Here is a 24,535-nt window from a genome sequence, read left to right on the forward strand (position 1 = left end):
AGTTTAGTAGAGGAAAAAAGTTGCTGTGAATTTTTTATCTTCAATCTCTAATCACGTCAAATTTACTGACTGACCCTAGATATTTTTGTTGAAGAAAAATGGATTCCAAATTGAAAACAAATTTCATTAAATAAAAATAAAAATATGAAATAAAATTTTATTAAATAAAAAAGTGATTTTTTTTTTAGTTTCTATACCGCCAAAAGTTCTTTTTCATTAAAAATATTATACATTAAATAATAACAATATCAAGTTGGTATTCAATGCTAGCTCCATTTCTTTAATTGGTATAAAAGATATAATCGAACGAATAAAGTCAACGAATAAAATCGTTTTCAAAAGTCATCACGCACTTATTATCGCCTGATCGTCGATGGTGATCTCTGCCCCCTGACATTTATTCACCATTCGCTTCAAATAATTAACATACATTTTTAATCAAATATGTTCTTTTGCCAGACGCTGAATTAATGAACATTCGAAATTCGGCTCGCGATTATATGAAACGAGGCTACAATTCCATGTCCTTTTGTCGGAGATTCCTTTTAACCTTTGACCTTCACAGAGGTGTCATACTATATACATATTCGCGCGCGACTTGCGGTGCGATGTCCTCGTTCCTGCCACGAAAGGCAGGATCCCGTGGTTTTGAATGCATTAACATTGCAGTGAGCTTGAAAAAGCGAGTGTAGCCGCGTTTCCGCAGCTTCATAACTTAGTTTAAAACTGCAACTTCGTATAATAGTTACTTACAAAAGGGTCCAGAAGTCTCACACTGTTCTATTGTGCAACTCGTCCTGTCGACATTGCGACTTTCCACGAGTGCGGTTGAATGCGATGAATGGAGAATCAAAAATCAATGTTAAATTTCTATGATATTTGACCTGGCTTTCGTATTACAAACGAGAATTGCGATGGATATATACCTTTGGAATAACAAATAGTTCTTCAATTTCAATTGTAAATAATATAAAATAATAAATTTATAAATTTTTTTTTTATTTTATTTCTAATTGATTTTTTAAACTTCATCTCTCTCGCTCTTTCCATAATCAGTTAATATAAATTCATCTATGAATTTACACTGCATATATATATATATATATATATATATATATATATATATATCATATTTCATTTTAAAATATAATTACTTTGAAAAATTATAATATCAACAATTACATTAATTTATTTCTTTTTATTTTTGATATTTATAATATGAAATGTGAAGGAAAGATTACATTTTTTTAACTAGATAAAAATATAATGTAATTTTATGAAATAATTTATGACAAATTCCATATTAATAACATTTTTATCGCGTGGATGAGCGAGTTAAGACTTCCAATTATTTCATTCAGCGTTCATGGAATTCAAGAGCTGAATGAAAAAGCGAGTGAATTCATCAATGTTTATTTAAGCTAAGAAATATACAAAACATGCAATTTACATGTTACATTTACAGGCGAACAGGTTTCAATGAAAAATGTTAAGACCGACGTGTCGTTTCGAATTTCTCTCTCTCTCTCTCTCTCTCTCTCTCTCTCTCTCTCTCTGCCTCTCTCTCTCTTTGCACCTAAACATAAACCAATATCCGAAATACTCCGCAAATTTCTGCAATTGATCAGGGGTAGTCGAGTTTTGAAGAATAATAATCGGTGTGTCTCTCAAAGATATGGCAATAGTTTACGAAATGTCCTTGGGGTTGTCTTCCGGCAAACGGACTATTAATTTAAAGTTGGCTTTAAGTCAAAACTAATCTCTCTTGGTTTTATGCGAATGAATACCTGTATTCAAAATCTTCTTGCGACAAATATCACATTTGTCGTGGAACACGAGAGAGATGCCGACAAATGCGAAACATAAGTTTTTATGCGTAGTAAATCGCGATTATATTGAAGCCGAGTTTCGAATCAAGAAGAATCGGCTCATTAATTGAATTCAACGAGTAATAAATGTATGCAATATCGAAAGTAATAGCGATAAAAATAAATATTACTAAATGTAATATTTTGCGTATCTTTATTATAGCTAGTTTTATTTTATTTTTTATAAATATTTTACTGTAGCAATTATTGTGTACTATACTGGCTTGTTGTATGCGTTGAAAGCGTTTTAATAACAAATATAATTTAATAAACAAGTGTTTATACGACCAAACTGGCAATTTATTGTTTGATTATTATATCACGACGTTTCGACCATATGGTTTTGGTCCTTATCAAGTGAAACTAAAATTACAATACAATAAATAATGATAGTCATGTTACAAAGAAAAAAAAATAGGATTAAGCAACTTACGTTATAATTAAAAAGTAGAAAGAGAAAAATCGAAATGTCAAACTGACATTGTGTCAACCACTATGTTTGGAATACTGAGATCAACTAAACGACCTTTATTAATTTATCGTATATGTTGTTTAAATTCTCTGTATCTTTTTGGGAATTAATAGTGTTGTCAAATTTTTTAATAAAAAACATTTCAGCTATTTCTCTCTTTCTTACATGTTTTTCGTTATGTAGAATATGACCAATCGAAGTCATGATCAAATTTTAATTTGTGTTTGCTAATTACGGATAAATTACTTTCGTGCATTTTTATATTATTACAATGTTCCTTGACTCGGGTGCTTAAGTGTCTTTTTGTCTGGCCAATATACGAAGCGCTACAATTCTTACAATTTATTTTGTAAACAACCTCCGTTCTATTGCTAATAGGCAAACTATCCTTGCCGCGTTTAATCAATGAATTTAATTTTTTAGGTATATTGTAAACCACTGTCAGTCCCATATTTTTAAGCAACCGACCAACATCGTCACTCAAGCCTTCGACAAACGGTAGTGCGATGTAGGAGGGTTTGTCTGTATCAATTTCCCCATCACCTAGAATGCTACTGCTCCGGTGTTTCAAAAAATTCAGTCTCTTACAAATATAACGATTTACAATGTGTGTAGGAAAACAATTATTAAGTAAGATCTGCTTCACGACATCAATGTTTTTTCCATGAAACTGGTCGTCAGATAGTAAAATAGCATGGTCAACAAGATTAAAAATGGTGTTCAACTTATATTTAAAAGGATGGCTCGAATAAAAATTTATGTATCTATCGGAACACGTAGCTTTTCTATACCAGTTTGTTAAAATTTTTCCGTTGGAACGGATAACACTGGTGTTTAAAAAATTGATACATGAATCCGACTCTATTTCATGTGTGAATTTTAAACGTGGATGATAACTATTGAAAATCAAATTAATCTCGTCAACATTTGCACGTGGAACAATAGCAAAAATATCATCTACGTATCTATAATATACAGGAACCGCAAACCCAAGTAGACTCAAACAATGTGTCTCCAAATCATCCATCACAATATCTGCTAAAATAGGTGATAACGGAGAACCCATAGGGCTGCCAAAGATCTGTTCATAAAACTTTCCATTAAAAGAAAAACTAGTCGAATCTAGAATAACTTCCACTGCATATAAAAATTGAGGCAAATTAAATTTTGTGTTTGGAGCGATGTCATTCCAACGTTTTTCGATAGCGCGCAAAACTAACTCTTTAGGAATGTTTGTAAATAATGCAGTAACGTCTAGTGATATCATTATTTCGTCATCATTAATAAGTTTCTCTTTCATGTCAGCAGCAAAAGACCAACCGTCTTTTATGTGAGATTTCGGTTGCAATTTTGAATTATGTAAAATATCGTGTATGTACTTCGATATATTATACAACGGACTGCCTAGTGACGATTCTATGATACGTAGTGGAAAACCAGTTTTATGGATCTTTGGCAATCCGTAACATCGTGGCAAATTCCCGTTCGTGATGTTTAAATGTTTATATGTGGTCTCATCTATTAAGCCATTGTCCCGCCAAGATTTGATAAGTAAATTAATTCTGCAAGTTAACTGTCTACTTGGATCTTTGTTCAATTTTTTGTATGTAGATCGGTCATTCAACATATATTCCATTTTTTCCAAGTAATCTTTTTTATCCATGACTACTGTAACGTGACCTTTATCCGCTCTAGTGACAAAAATATCGTCGTTATTACGCAAAAATTCCTTACAAAGAGAGAATCCTTTGAGAATATATCTGTCTATATGGTTAATATGTTTATTTTTACATAAAAATCTCTCGAGGGAATTTGCAATTGAAATTCTAGTTGTTTCGATTAATTCATTCGAAATAAGGCGGTTGTTCGCTTCTAAATTTTTTACAGTCCCAAGTACAATGTCAATACGATCTTTTTTATGGGATTGTTGTAATGGTAAGCCGAAATTATCACCCAGACTTAAAAGCTCAAGCACCCTTTCCGGAATATTTTTATTGCTAATATTTACCAGCCATCGTGATTTGTCTATGTTGTCAAACGGATTAAAAACTGTGTTGTGCTTAGAGGTTAATTTGTTAAACTTTTTGATTAAATTAATCTTAATTCTATGGTTAAATGTTAAAATCTTATGTTTGTTCAAGTCAAAAAATCTAAGAACCAAATCACGTGGTAAGCCGTCCAAAAGACTTTTTTCCGTCTTTTTTATGATAGTCCGCAAGTAATTAAGATTAAAATTGTCAAGGAACATTGTAATAATATAAAAATGCACGAAAGTAATTTATCCGTAATTAGCAAACACAAATTAAAATTTGATCATGACTTTGATTGGTCAGCGCCTGATATTCTACATAACGAAAAACATGTAAGAAAGAGAGAAATAGCTGAAATGTTTTTTATTAAAAAATTTGACAACACTATTAATTCCCAAAAAGATACAGAGAATTTAAACAACATATACGATAAATTAATAAAGGTCGTTTAGTTGATCTCAGTATTCCAAACATAGTGGTTGACACAATGTCAGTTTGACATTTCGATTTTTCTCTTTCTACTTTTTAATTATAACGTAAGTTGCTTAATCCTATTTTTTTTTTCTTTGTAACATGACTATCATTATTTATTGTATTGTAATTTTAGTTTCACTTGATAAGGACCAAAACCATATGGTCGAAACGTCGTGATATAATAATCAAACAATAAATTGCCAGTTTGGTCGTATAAACACTTGTTTATTAATTTATTTACTGGCGACATTTTTAAAATTAAACATAATAAATATAATTTAATTTAAGGCATATAATAATATGAGAAATTATTATATATATACGTGAACTTTTTGTTTACATGTATTTTTTGCTTTTTTTGTTTAATTTATTTTTTCTTAATTATTTCTTAATTTATTTGCGGATTTCATTCGCACAAAAGTCATTTATAATTTACCCGTGCAACTAATGTACCTTTATATAATAATCAAAATCGCAAATATTTCGCAATTAAGTTTTTTTTCCTCATTTCACAAATATTGCGTTAATTTTGTACATTTCGTTTATACAGTCATCTTGATAAATTGTGTATATTCAAAATACGTACACAAATAGCGACTGTCATCATGGTGAATGAAAGGCTCCGCTCTTGCGATAGAAATCTTTTTTACACACGCGTAGAAAGTGCGTTTCAACAGGTTGTTGATTCAGTTGTCTGGATTGGGAATCATCAAAAGAAATGAAGCACAGATCTCTTTCTTACGCAAATATTATATTTTGTGATTTCGAAAAAATTTGATTCTATCTTAGAAAACTTTGAAAATAAATCTGCATTAAAAGGGACTCCAACCTTTGCGAAAAGTATTTTACTTTTGTTTCGGGAAACAAGTGAACGAAACTATACTTTAATAAATTTGCATTCATGTGAAATTTTAAGTTTCACGTCGTTGAGACAAAGGAAATTCGATTGTATTTATTTTAGAAGCAAGTGTGCGCGAGAATGCGCGCAAAAAAAAATGCGAAAATATGGATACTGTTATTTTTTTTCTTTTGCGAAAACATTCGCCGTCAAAGGAATTAAAGCGCCTAGGAATATCCGCGAAATATCTGCCATATTTTTGCATAAGAATATCTATCTGCGATATTTTCGCTGTTTTTGCAGCGCTATTCGAAACAATAGTCAGCTTTCGATGTGAGATATGATGAGAAACATCGGACATTTACAAAAGCTGCGCAATACGCTGTTACAGTTCTACGGAATATAGTTGTAGTATATAAACACGTTTGTGAGTTATTCAGTACAAATAATCAGCAGTCAAATCCGTCGATAAGGATAGACATTTTGATAAACAAATCTATTTCGCATTTCTCTACAGTTTTTGCCTTTCAAAAATATTTTAGTTCGTGAGTGTTTTTCAAATAATGCTACATTCGATTCAGTAATAATTATTTATCAAGGTAATAATTATCTATCCGTAGGATTTTTTCCGGAGGGAAGTGGCATGATTCAAAACATTACCTCCGGAAGAGGATGCTTATAATTTGAAATTTATACATCTTTTGATAGTAAAACTTTTTCATTGCGACAAGATTAGTATAAGTGTATGTCGAGAAAGTTTTCTAATTTTTTTTTTATATTTTTAGTGTTTTTTTTTGTTTTTTACTTTTTTTTTATTTTTTTGAAAAGCAGGCAAAATGAATTAAATTCGAGCAAAGCAGGCATTGAAAAACTAAAATTCTATCAAAATTAAAATAAAAAAAAAAATATATATTTTTCTATGGATTAGGACAGAAATCGGCAACGTTAGCATAACTTTGCCCTTCTTTATTCAAATTGCTTTTCAAATTTTTTCTAGATTCCAGGAGAGGGAGCAAAGTCTTTCTTGCCTTCCCCCCTCCCTCCCCCTCCCCCTGTAGACGTCTATGTCGTTTATACTATTCGTAATATTAATTAAAACTATTTTAGTAAATGTTGCAAAGACTACGTATAAGAATTCTAATCTATATCTGCTAATAATTGAAGAGAACATTTCACAATGTTCTCGTTATCTTCAGGTGTTTAGTAATAATGTCAAATGGAATAAAATATACTATAGAGGAAATTTTATTGCATTTAAATTAATTCTTTTTTTTTTTTGATATTTTTTCCAATGATTCAAAATGAAAAAAGTAGGCAGTACAGAATCGCAAACAAACTCTCTGTTGAACTTTACATACTTTTCAGTTTACAAATATTCTTTCCATCAACCTTCGTCACAATTTAGATTTAACCGCGTGCACAGGCATTGTGAGAAATGTCTATTATAAATATATTGCGCTAAATTAAACGTAAATCAAATGTGTACACATCTAGGATTTCTAATTAGCATCCGGTGCTATGAAGACGTTTAAACTGTATAACGCATAATCCAGGATTGTACCAGGTTGGGATCAGCTTTACGTGACGTAGAAGTGAATGTGACTTTTACGGTCGTACAGCTCTATGAATATGCATCGTTTAATTATATTCTCTGCTCGGCGCGTTTGTAAGCGATTGTCTTCTACAGGTAGACTGGAATTTCAAATAGCTTCGCGTTTAAAAGCTCGATCGTTACTCACTCAAAATACAAGGGCTCGCATAAAGTATTTAGCGCTAAATATGATAATGAAACTCATCGTTCCTGCGTTTGTTTCTCGCATCTCGCCTACGTTTCTCGTATACAAGTAAAATTCTCGTAGATGGCAGGAAAATCCGGGGATCGAAATTTCTCTCTACGACTCTAACCACCGACTTAATTATCGTACTTCATACCTATTGTACGAACAAAAATTTGCGTAGAACAGTAGAACGGTTCGCCGCTGAATATGAGAACAGACGGAACGAAATAAATCCGCTTCTATGCTGCGAATATTATCGAACTGACTGCATCAGATTCTACATTCAGCATTCCGCATTCAGGACTGCTTAACCGCGTTTAGAACAATGAGCCCCGCCGGCTTCATTAACGTGCTTCATTTTGCAACGATCGCGCGCGCGTGCGGTTGATTTATTCAATGAAAAAGGAAACAAAGTCCCTCTATAGATCATAAAACTGGCTGTAAGTCTCTTTTGACTTTGTGTCCCTTAATCCTTTTTACGATGCTTCTCCGATAGAAAACTTTCATCGCAACCACGAGAAGCCCTTCTTTTTTCAACCCCCTTTTCTCTCTCTCTCTCTCTCTCTCTCTCCTCGTTTATCTCGCGCGTCCTTGTCTTTTCCCTCACATTTTCTTCATCCTTCCCGAACCCCTCATACTACCTTGCTCAAGGTCAACCAACGAAGGATGCGTTACCATGACGACGCATGAGCTCGGTGTGACGTGCCGCATTCCCATCCCTTTTCCATGTACCATGCACGTGCCTATCGTGTCGCCGTGTATGGTCACATCCTCGAAGATGTCCGCCGAGATGTGTTGCATAATTTTGACAATGCGTCGGCGAACATGTCGCCGCATCCGACGAAGGATCACAACGAAACGCGGCGTAATTTTGACAATGTGTCGGCGAATGCATCGCATGGCGAATGGGGTTCTGAGAGGAGTTGTAGAGATTAAATCTGTCGTCAAACTCGATGTAACGTACAGTCAGTATTCCGAGTATCTCTTAATTATTAGAGATAATATAATGAACACGCATCGCATTGATAGCACCTCAGCACATCAATACGTTAATAAAATTGCATTTCCAGAGACGCGCGTGCGACGATATAAAAGCACATCGTCGTCTGAATGCTGAATTATATTACGAGAATGCATCTAGCACGGTTGTCGGCTTCCGAAAAGAGTAGTTTTATTTTTTTTTTTTTGTAATATTGTCACTGTATAGAAATTTTTTTTTAATATATATTCATAATATATATTTTTAATATATATTTATTTTATATTTATATCTATATATTATATCTATATATTTATATATTTATATTTATATATTATATTTATATATTATATTTATATTATATTATGTTTATATATTATATATATCTATATATCTATTTCTATATATCTATACATATATTATATCTATTTATATTTAAATTTATATTTATATATATTTATTTTATATTTATATCTATTTTTAATATATATTTTATAGAACAATTATTATGTACATTTATTTAAAAAAACTTGCGAAATAATATATCTTAAAAATAACTACCTTTTACATCAAAATAAATCTTGTATTTATATAAAATGAATGTCGTTTAAATTTTTCTCTTGGTGTGTATGTGTGTGCTTGTGCGATAAAGATCTTATAAAATATAATTACTAGTAATTACTATATGCGCGCGTACATTCGTATCCCACCCAGTAATGCACGAGGAATTAAATTGCATACGATGAAAAAAAAAAAAATAATTGCCAAAACTAACTGTCCCAAGTTGGATTCGAAAATTGATAAATTTTATCACAATAATGTTTAATTTTATCACAATAATGACTTTATTTTCTGGCTATTGATGTTTGTAAGAAGCTTCTCATCGAGATTATTTTGCGCACTATTGCCAGCAATTTCATAATTTGTGGAATACGAGGTAACCGGGTTAGATGGGTGCTATTGACATCGACAATGCCAACCGACCACCTGTAGAAACCATCGTTAACGCCAACTTACTGTCGTCGCCAACGGTAACTTACCAATTATGATACGTACATGCATTAATGAGCTCACCGCGTGCGCATAACTATCTTCGCTTCTATCTCATAGATATGACGATAACATTAGACAAGATTAATCAATATTTGATTAATATTATCATTGCAACAATGTAAGAAAAATATCCTATCACAATTTTCTAAAATACAAACAAAGCTGAGAATATTCTTTATATGTGCGAAAATATATTTCTCAATAATATTTTATATCGAATATATGTCTGATTTATTCTCTTAAACTCTCTGAAATTTAGGATATATAAATCTTTTTTTTAATTTAGAAGAATGTACTATAAATTAATAAAATTTTACAGTAGTTAAGGGAAAAGATCAAGCTTTTGCAAGGGAAAGGGCCTAGAGGAATAAATAAATAATTAAATTTTATTGATTGTCTTTTGTAAAGAATATATTTTAGACTAATCGCGTTTGAAACACACACACACACATACACAGGGTGCTATATTTAAAAGGTAAAGATCAAGAAAATCAGAGAAAATGAGGTGGACGTGGAACTGTTTGCCCAGTTTAAGTTACAATCCTGAATCTCTCCGAAATTCGAGTAGCGCGAGAAGCTAAACACTAGGAAAAGTGGAAGCTTTAACGATTTATTTCATGAAAATACGTATCATTCGTTTAGCGCGAGTGTGAATTCTGTGAGTATATGTGCAACGTGCCACACACACACACACACACATCGTACCGGTCGATTGCATCCGTTAAATTTACCCGAACTCATATAAATCACGGAAAAGCCGCGCTCATAAAAAATTGAAGGAAACGCGGCGCCGTATATATTCGTTTAGCAGTTTTACATTGAAAAGTGAAAATTCAAACGCTCGTGCGAAATAGGAAGGTTCGTGCGCGATATAACGCGGACGGTGAACAAAAAGCGCGAGAATCAACGCAACGAGATAGAAACACGTTCGACCGATCGAACGCGATATTTTCAATCCTGCGTACGCAGAATAAAGCGCGTCGTCGAGCTATTACGGCGAGGTGACTTTTTGATTTCCGCATCCTTTTACGGTACACGCTCCTTTTCTCGGAAAAGCGTCTCTGACTGCTTTTTAATCTCGCGCGCTTTCGCAACGCGCTTTTGTAACGCTCGACGCGGTACATTGTTATTACGCTGCATATCGATTATGCGCGTTCGATTGACAGGCAATTGTCGGCGTATTGTGCAAGCCACCGCGGCAAGATTACCGCCGCGAGGCAACACAATGGATTCGCGCGATCGTTTGTTTTCCTTCAAAGCGGCATAGAGAAGCTAGCTGGCGTTACATTTTTCTTAGAATTGTCCGCGATATATCTTGTACACACACACACACACACACACACACACATAGACGTATCTGCGAATTCACGCTAAGGTGGTGATACCTCTACATCTCTCTCATCCCTCTTACTATACATTCTGATTAACTATATCTACATTGGTTCGCAGTAGTATATACCACTTACAGATCAGACGCGAACGCACAGCTGGCTATCCTTCACCGAGCCCTTCTTTCCGCTTTAATACGTTCCTTTGGGATTGCCTGAATAGAGAATCGCAACACTCTTTCTATTATCCTATATATACTATATATACAGTGTGTCCAGCGTAACGATTTTTGAGACATTTCCGATAGTTTGAAAAAAAAGTTTATGTAGTAAAAATCAATTTGTTTTGCGCAAGCTATTATATGCAATAAAAAAATTGAGAAAAAAAACAGTTTTTTTTTGTTAAAAAATCAATCTTATCTTAAATTTTTTAAATGGTACCATGCAATTTTTTAAATGGCGCTATTTTTTTTCAAAATATTATAGAAAATTTCAAGATAAATTTAAGATTAAATTTAACAAAAAGTGCGCTGAACATCCTGTATATATATATACAGGATGTTCAGCGTAACGCAGAATTTTTAAGACGTTTCCAACTGTTTAAAAAAAGTTCATATAGTGAAAATTAATTTGTTTTAAGCATGCTATCACATGCAATAAAGAAATTGGGAAAATATTTCTTTCATAAAAGAATTATTGTGCTCTCGAATTTTCTAAATGTCAAGTAATAGTTTTAAAAATACTGTAAAGGATTTTAAGACAAATTCAACGCACTATAATAAGTGTCACTTTGATTAATATTTAATATCAAATTTGCAGCATTATTTTAAGCAGCACTTATAAGCTTTAATTAGAAATGTTAACATAAACATTGAGTATTGAACATTGTCTGGGAACTATTTTCACATCGTAATTATTGTAACATGTTTCGATGTTTCGTACTTTTAATTTTATGTTTACATTTCTAATCTAGAGTTTATAACTGCTGCTATTTAAAATAATGCTGCAAATTTGATATTAAGTATCAATAAATATGACACTTTTTGTAGTGCGTTAAATTTATCTTGAAATTCTCTATAATATTTTGAAAAAAAAATTGCATAGCGCCATTTAAAAAATTGCATGGTACCATTTAAAAAATTTAAGATATGATTGATTTTTTAACAAAAAAAAACTGTTTTTTTTCTCAATTTTTTTATTGCATGTAATAGCTTGCGCAAAACAAATTGATTTTTACTACATAAACTTTTTTTTCAAACTATCGGAAATGTCTTAAAAATCGTTAGGCTGGACACACTGTATATATAGTATATGTCGACGGTTTTAGAAAAATTTCTCTCCTCGATTCTGTTATCTGCATGGATATACTCTGGTGACAAAATTTAGTATGCGCATATCCGCGATTATATCGTTAAATTTAACGCAAATAATTGCTCTTACATTTATCATTACTTTTGCATCTCATTGACTCAAGTAATTACAAGAATTTTAATTTTTTACAAGAAAATTAATTTTTTCTAAAAAACTAAGAACAATATATCTCTGAGATTTCTCAATTTCTGACACATACTTTTAGTTTCAGGATTTTTAGTTGATTAATTTGTAATTAAATATAATATTTATCACTTTTTAATTGCGCATATGATTAGAAGATATTGATTATATTTTACAAATATTAATAAAATAATGTGCTCGAATTGCAGTCTCTCTTGTGTTGTCAGTTTAGAATGTCAACTATCATGAACGATTCTACTTCCGTCTGTCATGTTGTGTTGAACACGTGCCATTTGATGCATAGTCTGCATACGACAGGCATGTCTACGTTGATTGCCAAAATTTTCAGTCACTTACACATGTCTCTCAAACGGCCAAGTTGAGGGTAATGCAATGAATTTCTCTAAATAAAGCTGCTTGAAATAAATCTTATGCATTCTGCGATTAACATTACAAGATAATTGCGTTATCCAAAGTCAATCGAATTTGTAACGATAATTTTCAATGTCTCTGACATTCTCTGCAGATTATTGACAATATTTATGAATAAATTGATCAGCAAGCCAAATTAAAATAATAATAATAAATAATAATAAGATAATAATAAGACAGTAATAAGTACATTGGTAATTAAATCATTGTAAGAGCGTTCAAGCAAAAGAGAATGTTAGAAAAAAATTTATACATTTTTTATACATATTATTATATGTATATACAATGAATTCACATATCGTAGCTACACATAATTAAATAGAAAACAAGAAGGAATAAACAATTGTGTGCTACGCGTTATGTATTTTCTGCAAAATAGAAACACTATATTATCATTTTAAGAGCACGTTTACTGTTTTCGCTAGTATTTCTGGATACCCGGGAACTAATAAAAGGGTGCTAAAATGGCTACATAAATAATTAGTATACTTTCAGGTCGACGCGCCCACGAATCCCTCGTTTTATGGAACCGCATCGTCACTTAAGATGCGAACCCTCTTATCGCCTGCTCAATGTAATCGCGAAAGAGTGGATGTGTTATCAGACGCAATTTATTTTCGCGGGAGGAGAAACGGCGCGATATCACCGGGGGCGCGTCTCCCAAGCCACCTTAAAAGGTTTGCTTCCTCGGTGACGCGGAAAATTCGTTCAGAAAATACGTAGGCGACTGCCTTCGCTTTCGATTACGATCTGCTTTTGCCGCGGTCATGTACGAAAACTCATCGAACATTTCGAGGGTGCCGATATGGCTGCTGGAATTTAATACGTCCTCCATATACCTAGCGTCACGTCGACAATTTCATTTGTCATGGGCCACGTCAAGTATAAAGTATCGAACATACCGAGAGATTATTTAATGCTTTCGTCACGGTAATCGCTCAGCATACGCACAATATATCATACTGTTATAAGTATAGTATATATTATACAAGAAATTCTACACTGTGGGGGAAAAATTGATAACACAGTTTAACAAATAAAAACACCGAAGCAGGATTAGTCGTTTCTTATAGATATATCTATATCTTATAGATATATCTTTGGACGCTGAACACGTATTTGGTTTTGAAATTGCTTTATCACATTAAAATTTTGAGAAATTTGCAATTAAAGTTGCAAAAACAGACTATTTTCACAAGCTTTATCATATTAGCTTTAATATGTGACGTGCTGGGGAAGTTTTATTACAATCAAAATAATGTATGTTGTTAAGACTTTCAATCTTTAAAAGGAGTTTTTGGTGTCAGTTTTATCATAACTTAATAAGATATCCATGGTTAAATGTGAGATGTATTAGCAGAAGTTAGCTGACTTAAGTCATTGACGATTTACCAAATTGTTTTCAATTATGTTTATTTAAATTTAAGAGTTTTTTAGGTCACTGAATCCAAAATTGTCAAATTCGAAATGGTGGACTCAACAAAACAAAGTTCGTGAAAACGGCCCTTTTTGCAATTTTAATTACACTTTTATCTTTATTTATTTATTTATTTTTATTTCAAAAAATTATGAAACAATTTTAAAACCGGATTTACATGTAACGTCCAAAAATCTATAAGAAACGACTAATTTCATACCAATGTTTGAGAACAAGTCACCTTTTGTTAAACATGTAATTATCTTTCTCTTTTCCTCTCTCTCTCTCTCTCTCTTTCTCCTAGAGTTTCTATTCATTAAAAATATACACCTGTGTCTTTTTCGCAAATTACCTCTAAATGATACTTGTTTTCGTCAAATCGACAAAACGTTATAATAATCATTCACGCACATCAGTTTGCACATTTTTGCAAACTGAAGGAAAGGTAACTGGGTCAAGGTGATTTGGTTCACATTGTGATCCATTGTATATCCATCCGTTTATTCCGCGCGATATTAAACGCTCATTAATTATTTCTTGACGACGCGGATATTTTCCAGTCTCGTTATCGCGGCGCGTAGGTATCGCAGCAGTAGACAGATGTTATCAGCAATAATTTATCTTCGGGACGAAAAGCGATGCATCCCTTCCCTCCCCCCCCTTCCCCTCCCGAGGTGTGTGTTGCGCTTTATGACTTGGAGGGAGAGAACTGCCGGTGAAAAATTCGGCTAGCGACGGCGCGATGTGACGCCTATACGGTGACAATAGCAAATCGGCTGTTGAGGCATTAACACCCCGCAGTCACGTTTCCTTCAGGATCAGACCTTGGCTGGGCGCATGGGTTCTTGAAATAACTTATCTCTTCCTCGTGTCCAAGTTAAATTATTTGCACGCGGAGAGCGTTCCAAGACGCGGCCGAACATTAATTCGAACGAAGCGTGTCCGCTTCCCCCGTTTGGTGCACTACGAGAGATTAAGCAATATCTCAGCCGAGAATTTTCAGCTTATTTCAATGTTAATAAATTTTATTTTGAATTTGTTTAAAAAATATTTCTCTTCTTCGGAATGTATATATTTTTTATTATTTTTGTTTTTAATGCAGAGAGAGAGAGAGAGATGTATACAAATTTGAAATTTGCAAATTTAAAATAACATGTACATGAGGAATTATTATATTATAATTCTTGATTATAATATATGGCTTGTTAATTTGAAACTGTGCACTAAGAGCGTGAAAAAAGATTTAATATTATAAAAATATGGTAAGGAAAACGATCGACACGCTTCACTAGTTTTAGTGCCAATAACATCAGCATTGCTGGTTCATTAGATTCTTCACGGTCTCTTCTATTTTATTTACTACCCCAAGGCATTTATATTTTACGGCCATTGCTTTCTACAGAATACTCATACTTTAACAAGGAATACAGGCCTTAATCTTGCGTATATCAGCCAGCATCAAAATTAAATCTAATTAAAGTAACATCCACTCCACTTTCCATAGATAATTCGATTTTTTAAGAAAATAAAATATTCGTTTTTCTTATATATATCTGAATTTTTATATAAACTATATATGTATATATATATATATATATATATATATATATATATATAATATTTATATTATATCTTATATATATTTATATTTATATTATATCTTAATATTTATATTTAATCTTATTTATATATATATAAATAAGATTTAATATATATATATATATATATATATATATATATTCTATATAGCTAAAATTATTCTTTACATAGCATAAAATTAATTTCGCTGAAACAATTGCATGTGAAAATGCAAATAAACGCTAAAGCGATTAACGAAAGGAACATCAATACCCACGCTAATATGCGACGCGATAATCATTACAAAAATAATCATCTCGCGAATTGAATGGACATTAAATCTCTCTCGTGAAAATTAAAATCAATCCCCCGCGCGCGATGAGAGACTCAGGTGTCAATCACATGGGATCTGTTACATCGATTACAGGGCTTAAACTCGCATCAGATGCGTCGGATCGACTCGCTGTTTGCTCGAATTTGCGAGATGGCTATCGATCGTTGCGATATTATAGCGTAATAAATTTTAATAGGCAGCGTCGAGAACGCGCCATAGATTGTGGTTGCATTAACAAGGTTTACGCTTGTGGATGATGCCGCTTCGCGCGGAAACATTCGCAATTATAGCTCGGCTGTGGTTAGTCCTTCGGTTCATAAAAGCAACGGTTACTATCCATCGTTTTTTCACTCTCCCATATCTTTCTCCACAAAGAAGTCTTTTTGAGATCTCAAGGTTTTAACGTCGATATTCACCCAAATTTGCCCTTTCACGCAATTGCCTGGCAACACGCACAACATCAAGTATTCCTAATCTAATACTTCTGTAAAGTATTAAAGTTAAAAGGACTAAGTTAAAGGGACTAAGTAACCCTTTCCTTGCATTTGATATATCGAATATATTTTTAAAAAATTGAAAAATATTTCTAAACAGAATTATGCCGCGGGATGTTACTTTCATGGAATTTTAATTCAAAGTTTATTAAATGAGAGATATTTAATATAGAAATTCCAAGACTCTTCTCTGATATTCCCTCTGCAGAAAAACCGACATCAAGTTCGTCAAATAAGCAATTTCTACAAAGTTGAAAAATTTATATGAAGTTTAACAGATATTGCATGTCCCAAACAGTTCACATAAATTTTTGTGTCAATTTAACATAATATGGATATACTAAATGGTGATACTAATATTATGATGATATTTTAAAACAAAATAAAGCAAACTTTAAAATAATTTGAAATAAATTTTGTGTGAAATCAACATTTTTAAAATTAATTATATATAAAATTAATAATTATAAATAAAATTAATTTGGAAAAATGTTATTAACGATTTGCAATCATTTTCATTCTTATTGTAGAATAAAATCAACATTTTTTTTCTGTAAATTTTAAAATTAAATAAATCCTGTCACTAATAATACGGAACATATCTATCGTGTAAAATTAAATATACATGCACATTGTATTATTTTTACATTCTTTTTTAATTGTTTTAAAAATGTAATTAGTAATTTAATATTTGAGTTCAAGTAACATAACAGCAATATGTCAAATTAACATATACGTGTTAAATATTTGACACACAAATTTCAAGCGGCACATTTTTTAACAAGAAAACACAAACTTTTCAACTATGTCAGATATCATCCGCATTCCATTCTGGAACCATTGTGTACATTAGCTCCTCATCTCAAACCTTCTTTCCACGAAGGCAAAACTGTTTTTCAAGGCATCGTTCTACACATCGATCTACGCACACCCGTGTTATAAATAATCGCCAATAGGGCGCTCTGTTCGGGAACAGCATCGCACTTTAATCTTTTCCAGGTCAGCATTAGTATGTAATATGGGAAGATTTGTTACGTTTTTTGTGCGCTACTTATTCGTATGCCGGAATCAACTCAGATTTATCGAACACGATCATTAGGGCTTTGAGCGCTCATTATTATCTCGTTATCTGTCTATTAGTTGTTAAGGCACAATTGATTTACACGTTTGTGTTTTTATTTAATTTACATTGATAATGCACAGATAACAGTTAAAATAATACAATAGCAGAAATCCATGCATTAAAAGAATTATTTACCCTTTTATAATTACCAATATCTAATTTATCGTTAATATTATATGAAAAATTTGTTTGCTCATCTTGCTAATATTTAACGATTAAATATATAATCCGAGTAATATAATCGTACCAAGTAATATAGAATAGTAGAGTACCGATCTAATTCAGTCATTATTATGTAGCATTTTTTATGTGACAATGGTACTTCGCTTTTACATATTTTATATAAATGCGATGCACTTCTCTTCCTTCCATATTTATAAATAACACCCAAAATTTTGTATACAATAATTGGTATTGCAATACTCTTACTTCACGATTGCATTTATTCGATTTAAATGCATGTTAATGATCACATGTTGACTACCTAAAATAAATTTATAACTTTTTTCAAGGATTTCAGTTATTCTAATATATGCGTGGCTTGCTAAGGGTCGTTTAAATAGCCGATAACGCGATTATGATAGTTTACGAAAATATCTCGGACGCAAGTAATCTCATCGATAATTATATTAATTAACGTGTAGCTTATATGCGATGCATAAGACGCTTCGCAGCGCGAAATAATGTTAATCCTGCAATGTTACAGTTACGGTTGATATCATTAAAAATTATTTTCCTTGAAAAATACTTGAAAGTTTTATATCCCTTTGACTGTTTTTAAAGGTGACTTAATACTTAAGTTTAATATACAAGCTTTCTTGATTATTTTTAATACAGCGTAATTTTAAAATAACAAGAATTCATTATACATGTCGAAAACGACTAAATTTATAAACGATTATAATTGTGACTTAATCGGTTATTTTTAACTCTGAGTTTTTCAATTAATTTCTGCCATTCATTCATCGATTCTCCAGTTTTAAATGAAGATGAAAGATAGATTAAAACCGTGATTAAAAATATAATCATGGTTTAAAGCTAATGGACGTTAGTGAAATTGCTTTACGTTATCTCGAATGGTAGTTTATTTATATTTAAATATCAAATATATTAGATAAACTTATTTTGGAAGAACATTGCTCGATCTTCTGAAGTATTTTGGCCGCAAGAATAGTAGATAATAAATCCGAGTCACAGCTCCAAAGAGAGCTTCATTAAGATGAAGCGGCTTCAAAGGGACTTATCTTCCGGTTCTCGGAACGAATAAAGAGTCAAAGATTTTTCTTATCGGGACACTTTCGAGAGAGCACCGAGTGCTTTTTCTTTGTTTCCTCCGAGAAGCTTTGTCCTTCGACCGTATGTCTGAAATCTTTACGACAACGAATGCTATTCAAATAGCTTTCATTCGCGGAGAGTTTAGCGCGTGGGTGTCGGAACGTGCCCTACGTGTCACTGTTCGACTCAAATATCTCTCAACTTTCTCCACAATTCAGCTAGTTGAGAAATTTCAACAAAACTGTCTTGCATGAAAGTATCTTGAACTATGTTGTATTTATTTAACATCTCTTTTTCAGATTTTATTATGTGTGTAAGAATAATTTATATCTTTCTAGCAACATTGTAAGTGATAAATAATCAAAGAAAATAAATAAAGATTTCTTTCTGAAGCATCTAATCGACGAATATTTATCGGAGAATGAAAAGATAAAGATGAATCAATATAAAAAAAAGATAAAGCAAAAACGAAACACAGTCTTCCATGAAAGGCTTTACGTACATATAATTTGCAAGTCCCTTCCCTCCTCCTCCCCCCACTCCCCCCCCTCCCCTCCTTGACGCTATTTATGTATAATGCAAAATTTAATCAATAGGCAATCAAGATTGAAATGCATTCTAATTATCATCACAGAAATCACATACAATATCTCTTCTCAATGGATCAAAGTGACATGACGTTCGACATGTTTCTAAATAAGCTCTATCATCTGTTTAACATTAAATGCGCGTCGTGTCTTGACAATTACATTTGATACAATTAATCACTATAGAATAATTAATGTAATGGGTGATGCTACGTGTCAATTTGCCAGATTATCGATAGCTGTATCACTGCAAAGCTCATTAATAGGGATAACTAAATTCAGTATGACGGCACCGCAAGACATTTAGTACTAAATATCAGCTGATAGTTCATCGCAATGTATAATATATTTCAGGCAATCGATGCAATTGCAGTTGCAACTACAGAAAAATAAAGGACAATAAAATACACTGTCGCAAAGTTTCTTATCTTAAAATCTGTTAATGAAAAAAGACTGTGGTATCCTACCTTTTCTCTTCGTAGCCTTTGTACTGCTCACTCTGTGTGCAATGAAAAGTAAATTTTTATCGCAACAAAAGCGGTTTCATCAAATCAGAAACTCTTCGGCAATAAAAGGCGTATTTAAACTGCTATCGTACTATTGATCGGATTCACTGATGTTTGCGGGTACGTGAAAAGATTCGTGTTACAACTTGGATATCACTGAATCTCTCTATCGGGAACCGAGCATCCCAACGGACTCGAAACGCATTAGAGAATTTGCGGAAACACACGATGCATCAATAATTAACATGTACGTGGCTCCCATTACGTTGAAGATATCACAATGGCATACGCGGCCATTATAGATATCGTTATGGATTAAGCCTTGTCCCCGAGGAGAATCCAAACAATTATATTAAAATAAAAATAATTATTTTTAATTAAATAATTTATTTAATAATTTATTAAATAATTTATTAAATATTTAATAATTTATTAAATATTATATATAATATATATATATATATATATATATATATATATATAATATATATAATAATTTATTAAATATTAATAATTTATTAAATATTTAATAATTTATTAAATAATTATTTTTAATTAAATAATTTATTTGTAATTAAAAATAATTATATTAATTTAAAAATAAACTCAAATTAATAATTAAATTATCTATTCTTTTATCTCAATGTTGCAGTTGTTGCAGTATACGAATAACTTCATATTTTAATTATAAACTTCCTTTTTCTATTTAAATAGATTCACACATGTCAGAGCGAAAACTATGCACAACGTAAAACAATCGAATCAGTTTAATCTATAAAATAAAATAATTGTAATAATTAAAGAACGAGCGTTGTAGAACATATTCCACAGAATGATGAGCATTTAGGCACAGCTAGCTAATCGATACTATCAAATGGTTCTTCGAAGGACGCGGACGCGATGTAACGCATGTAAGAAGATCGTCGTAAGCTATCGGCGAAATCGAAGTGTAATGATATAATTCGATCGGATGAACAGGAAAGGGAAAGAAAGGCATTGCCGAGAGATACGAGCGACGAATACTGCGCCGCTTGTAAAAGGATCGCGGCCGGCTATATAAGGAGCCTTCGAGGCCTGGGGTAGGTTGGGTGGCTTTAACGAGATCCCGACGTCGGCTAACGAGATCCCGACGTCAGCTAACAAGACTTCCATAGGGATTTAGATAGCGCGTATAACTAGGTATGTAGCAGCGGTAATGACGCGAATCGGTGTCACGTTTGGTATCGCTTCATGCTCGGGCTCGCTTTAGAATTTCGAGTCGATTCTCTTCTCAAACTGCCGGCAGTTCGTGCCTTCAATGCTAGAAAAGGACTCGCGGACGAAGGTCCGTCGTTATCGTCTCTAGCAGTTCTTTGAAGTAAAGTATGCACACGCGAATCAGATCGATTTTGCAGAAGGTTGACAAAAATTTTATTGAGAAAATATATGTGCGAAAAGAAAATATTTGTATACGGAGAATAAAAATGCATACGAGCTGTTGAAATATTTTTCTTCCGCAGATGTTTTATTAAGCTTAACACTTAGCGCGGTGATGTTTCTTTAAAAAATAATCTTGCGATCAATTACGCGTAATTTTTATTTGACAAACATAGCTTGCAAAATGTTGAACAATTTAATATGACTGTTACAAAAATGTTGTTTTAAAATCATATTGTTATCAAATAAATATTTTATAAATTATTGTCTCTTTATTAAATTTTTGATTCTTTGACAGTCTCACATACCTTGTTATACATATTTCATAAATATTTTTGATAATATATATTTTATTTATTTTCTAAATATTTATTTTCATTAACAAACTTGGCATTATCAATAAAAGATACGTTATGTTTTTCCAAATGCTATATAATTTCTACACTGACAATGAGCAAAAAGTGTCGTTAATTTGATTAAATGTATTTAATTGGTTATCATTTTTTAAGTTGAAATTTTTGAATATTTGACTTAAATATTTTAATATTTTATTTAAAGACATCATAACTGAACACATTTAGTTTAGCATTAAAATAAATTTTTTCCTCAGTATAAATCTTGAAAAACAGAACACAGAATACTTTACAAACTTTTATATATTTTAAGAAGAATTTATATGTATAAGTGTGCGAGTTTGTTGTGCATATATTTTCGTTAAAATACTTCGAACTACATAGTTCTTTACTTCTCTTGTGTCATTTTATAACAGAATTGCTTTTACGAAGTAAATGCGACTTTACGACTTTCGCGAAAGGCAAAATACGGAACGTTATTCACACATTGCGCTATATTTTTTGATGTAAGTTATATAGGCTATAACCAGTTTTTATTTTTCTCAAGTTTCGCAATGCGGACACCATAGATAAGCATCAAAGCATTATAAGATCCATAATTCTAGGCTTACATAGTTGGAAAATTTGTGTTTTCTTGTTAAAAAATATGCCGGTTAAAATTTTTTACACATTTATGTGTTAATTTAACATATTGCTGTTAATTAAAGTATTAAGAAGAATGTAAAAAGAACAAAATATGTGCATCTATTTTTAATTTTACACAATAGATATGTTACGTATTATTGACAGGATTTATCTGTTTAAATTTACAGAAAATAATATTAATTTTCTTCTACAATAGGAGTGACAGTGACTATAGAACCAATAACATTTTTCCAAGTTAATTTTATCATTAAAAATATGTTGATTTTACTCAAAGTTTGTATCAAATTATTTTGAGATTTGCAGTTCTTCGTTTTACTTATTTTATTTTTTTATTTTATGTTAATATATTAATATAATATTAGTGTCACCATTTAATATATCTATATTATATTAAATTAATACATAAGTTTGTGTGGATCATTTGGGACATTTAATATCTGTTAAATTTAACAGAAATTGTGTACGCTACACCTGTCTTACTTTTCTTCCATTTGCGCCAAATGTTGTTCAGTGCTGCGATATCTTAATTCACAATTCCTCAGAGTTTGTTCACGATCTTGTTCACGACATTGCAGATGGATCTTTGGGCGCCACCCAGATCTCCATAAAATACGCATAAATCTGCATGTCGTTGCATTATTACGTCGCAATACGAATTGTGCAATTTGAAGTAATAGAGTGAGACACGCTTAATGTTCTAATTAAACATTAACGTAATAATAGCTTAAATCAAAATTTAAAATTATAGATTAATTTAGACTTATCAAATATGTACAAGATATTCCAGGGTTACTGCACCACTTACTGATGGCAAATTCTTCAGATCATTTAGGGTAATTTTTCCACAGCAAAAATATCGAGGCATCAATAATTTCCATGTAAGTGATTTAAAAATAAAGATTTTTTTGCAAAACTTTATAGAGAATTAAAATTACATTCTTTAGCTAAGTTCAGATAGAGTTTACTTTAATAGAGAGAGAGAGAGAGAGAGAGAGAGAGAGAATTTTAATTTAAGATTTAGTTACAAAGATATATAATAAAAAAAATTGGAAACATGCAAAAAATGATGTCAAATGATCTCAAGAATTTACTTTTAGAAGGTGATGCGGTAATTTTGGGACACCTTATATAATACATTATTTATTTAATGGAGGGAGAGGGGAAAAGTTTGATAGTAATTTATAAATTTACATGTAAATTAATTCTGTCTTTACATTTTAATTAATGTTCTAAGAGAATTACGTTATGCATTCAAAAATGAGTTTTGCAGTTTGTTTTCCGAATGTAATTTTTCAATTTTGTTTTTCAAATTTTTCTCTTTTTGCTCGTGATTTCTGCTTAATTATTTTTTGCAAATAAAAAAACATCTTTAATAGCTGCTTATGATTCGAAAAGCGTCAACATATTAAAAATTCATAAAAGGGAAGAGATATCGATAGAGGATGATATGAATCTTTAACACAGAAGCCCGGATGAAATAAGATAGCGGAATTCATTGTCAGAGTTCGGCTGTAAGTTCGACATAACTCAATAAAATCTCCGATAGATAACGAGCAGTGACGTTATATGGAAATTTAGATGCCTCGCACAGTTAGTAGCGTGATAATGGCTTAATTTACTCTCATATGGCATCCAATATCACATTCGGAGATTAAAATTATATATAAAGTTACCGGCCATCTATGGCGCTATTTCCAGCAAGCCTTTAATATTTTATTAAAAATGTAAAAATAAGAAACGATGTCTATAATTTTTACAGAGAAATCAAGATGAGTAACATATGATTTACGAATATTTGGGAATCAAAATACGGTGATTAATTAATTAAATAATAAAAAATATAAATTTGTAGCTCGGATACATTTACGTCATCGGGTATTAAATTTGATTAAAACGAAAACAAGAAAAGTCATGTCTCACAAGAGAAAACGGTGCAATATCTCACGGAAATTCTTCGGGAGTTTAAGAGACTTTGCGGAGCGTGTCATCTTTTTTTGTTGGTCAATTTCTCGGAGCGTACGCAAGATATGAAATGCTGTTAAAGACGCCGCATAATTATAA

At 31.8% G+C, this 24,535-nt stretch overlaps 1 protein-coding gene across 3 annotated transcripts in view; it reads left to right on the forward strand.

Moving 5' to 3' along the window:
- LOC126849762 (diacylglycerol kinase 1) overlaps positions 1-24,535 on the forward strand; it is a 104,543-nt gene that overhangs the window by 1,293 nt on the left and 78,715 nt on the right. Inside the window, exon 1 of one of the 3 annotated variants that reach the window (XM_050591964.1) lies at positions 4,677-4,906. The exons of the other annotated variants lie outside the window; for them this stretch is intronic. The gene's annotated coding sequence lies outside the window, so the exon portion shown is untranslated. Of the gene's footprint in view, positions 1-4,676; positions 4,907-24,535 lie in introns of those variants that run through there. 3 annotated transcript variants of the gene reach the window in all.

Source organism: Cataglyphis hispanica, chromosome 5 (genome assembly GCF_021464435.1).
Source record: "Cataglyphis hispanica isolate Lineage 1 chromosome 5, ULB_Chis1_1.0, whole genome shotgun sequence".
Taxonomy (NCBI): domain Eukaryota; kingdom Metazoa; phylum Arthropoda; class Insecta; order Hymenoptera; family Formicidae; genus Cataglyphis; species Cataglyphis hispanica.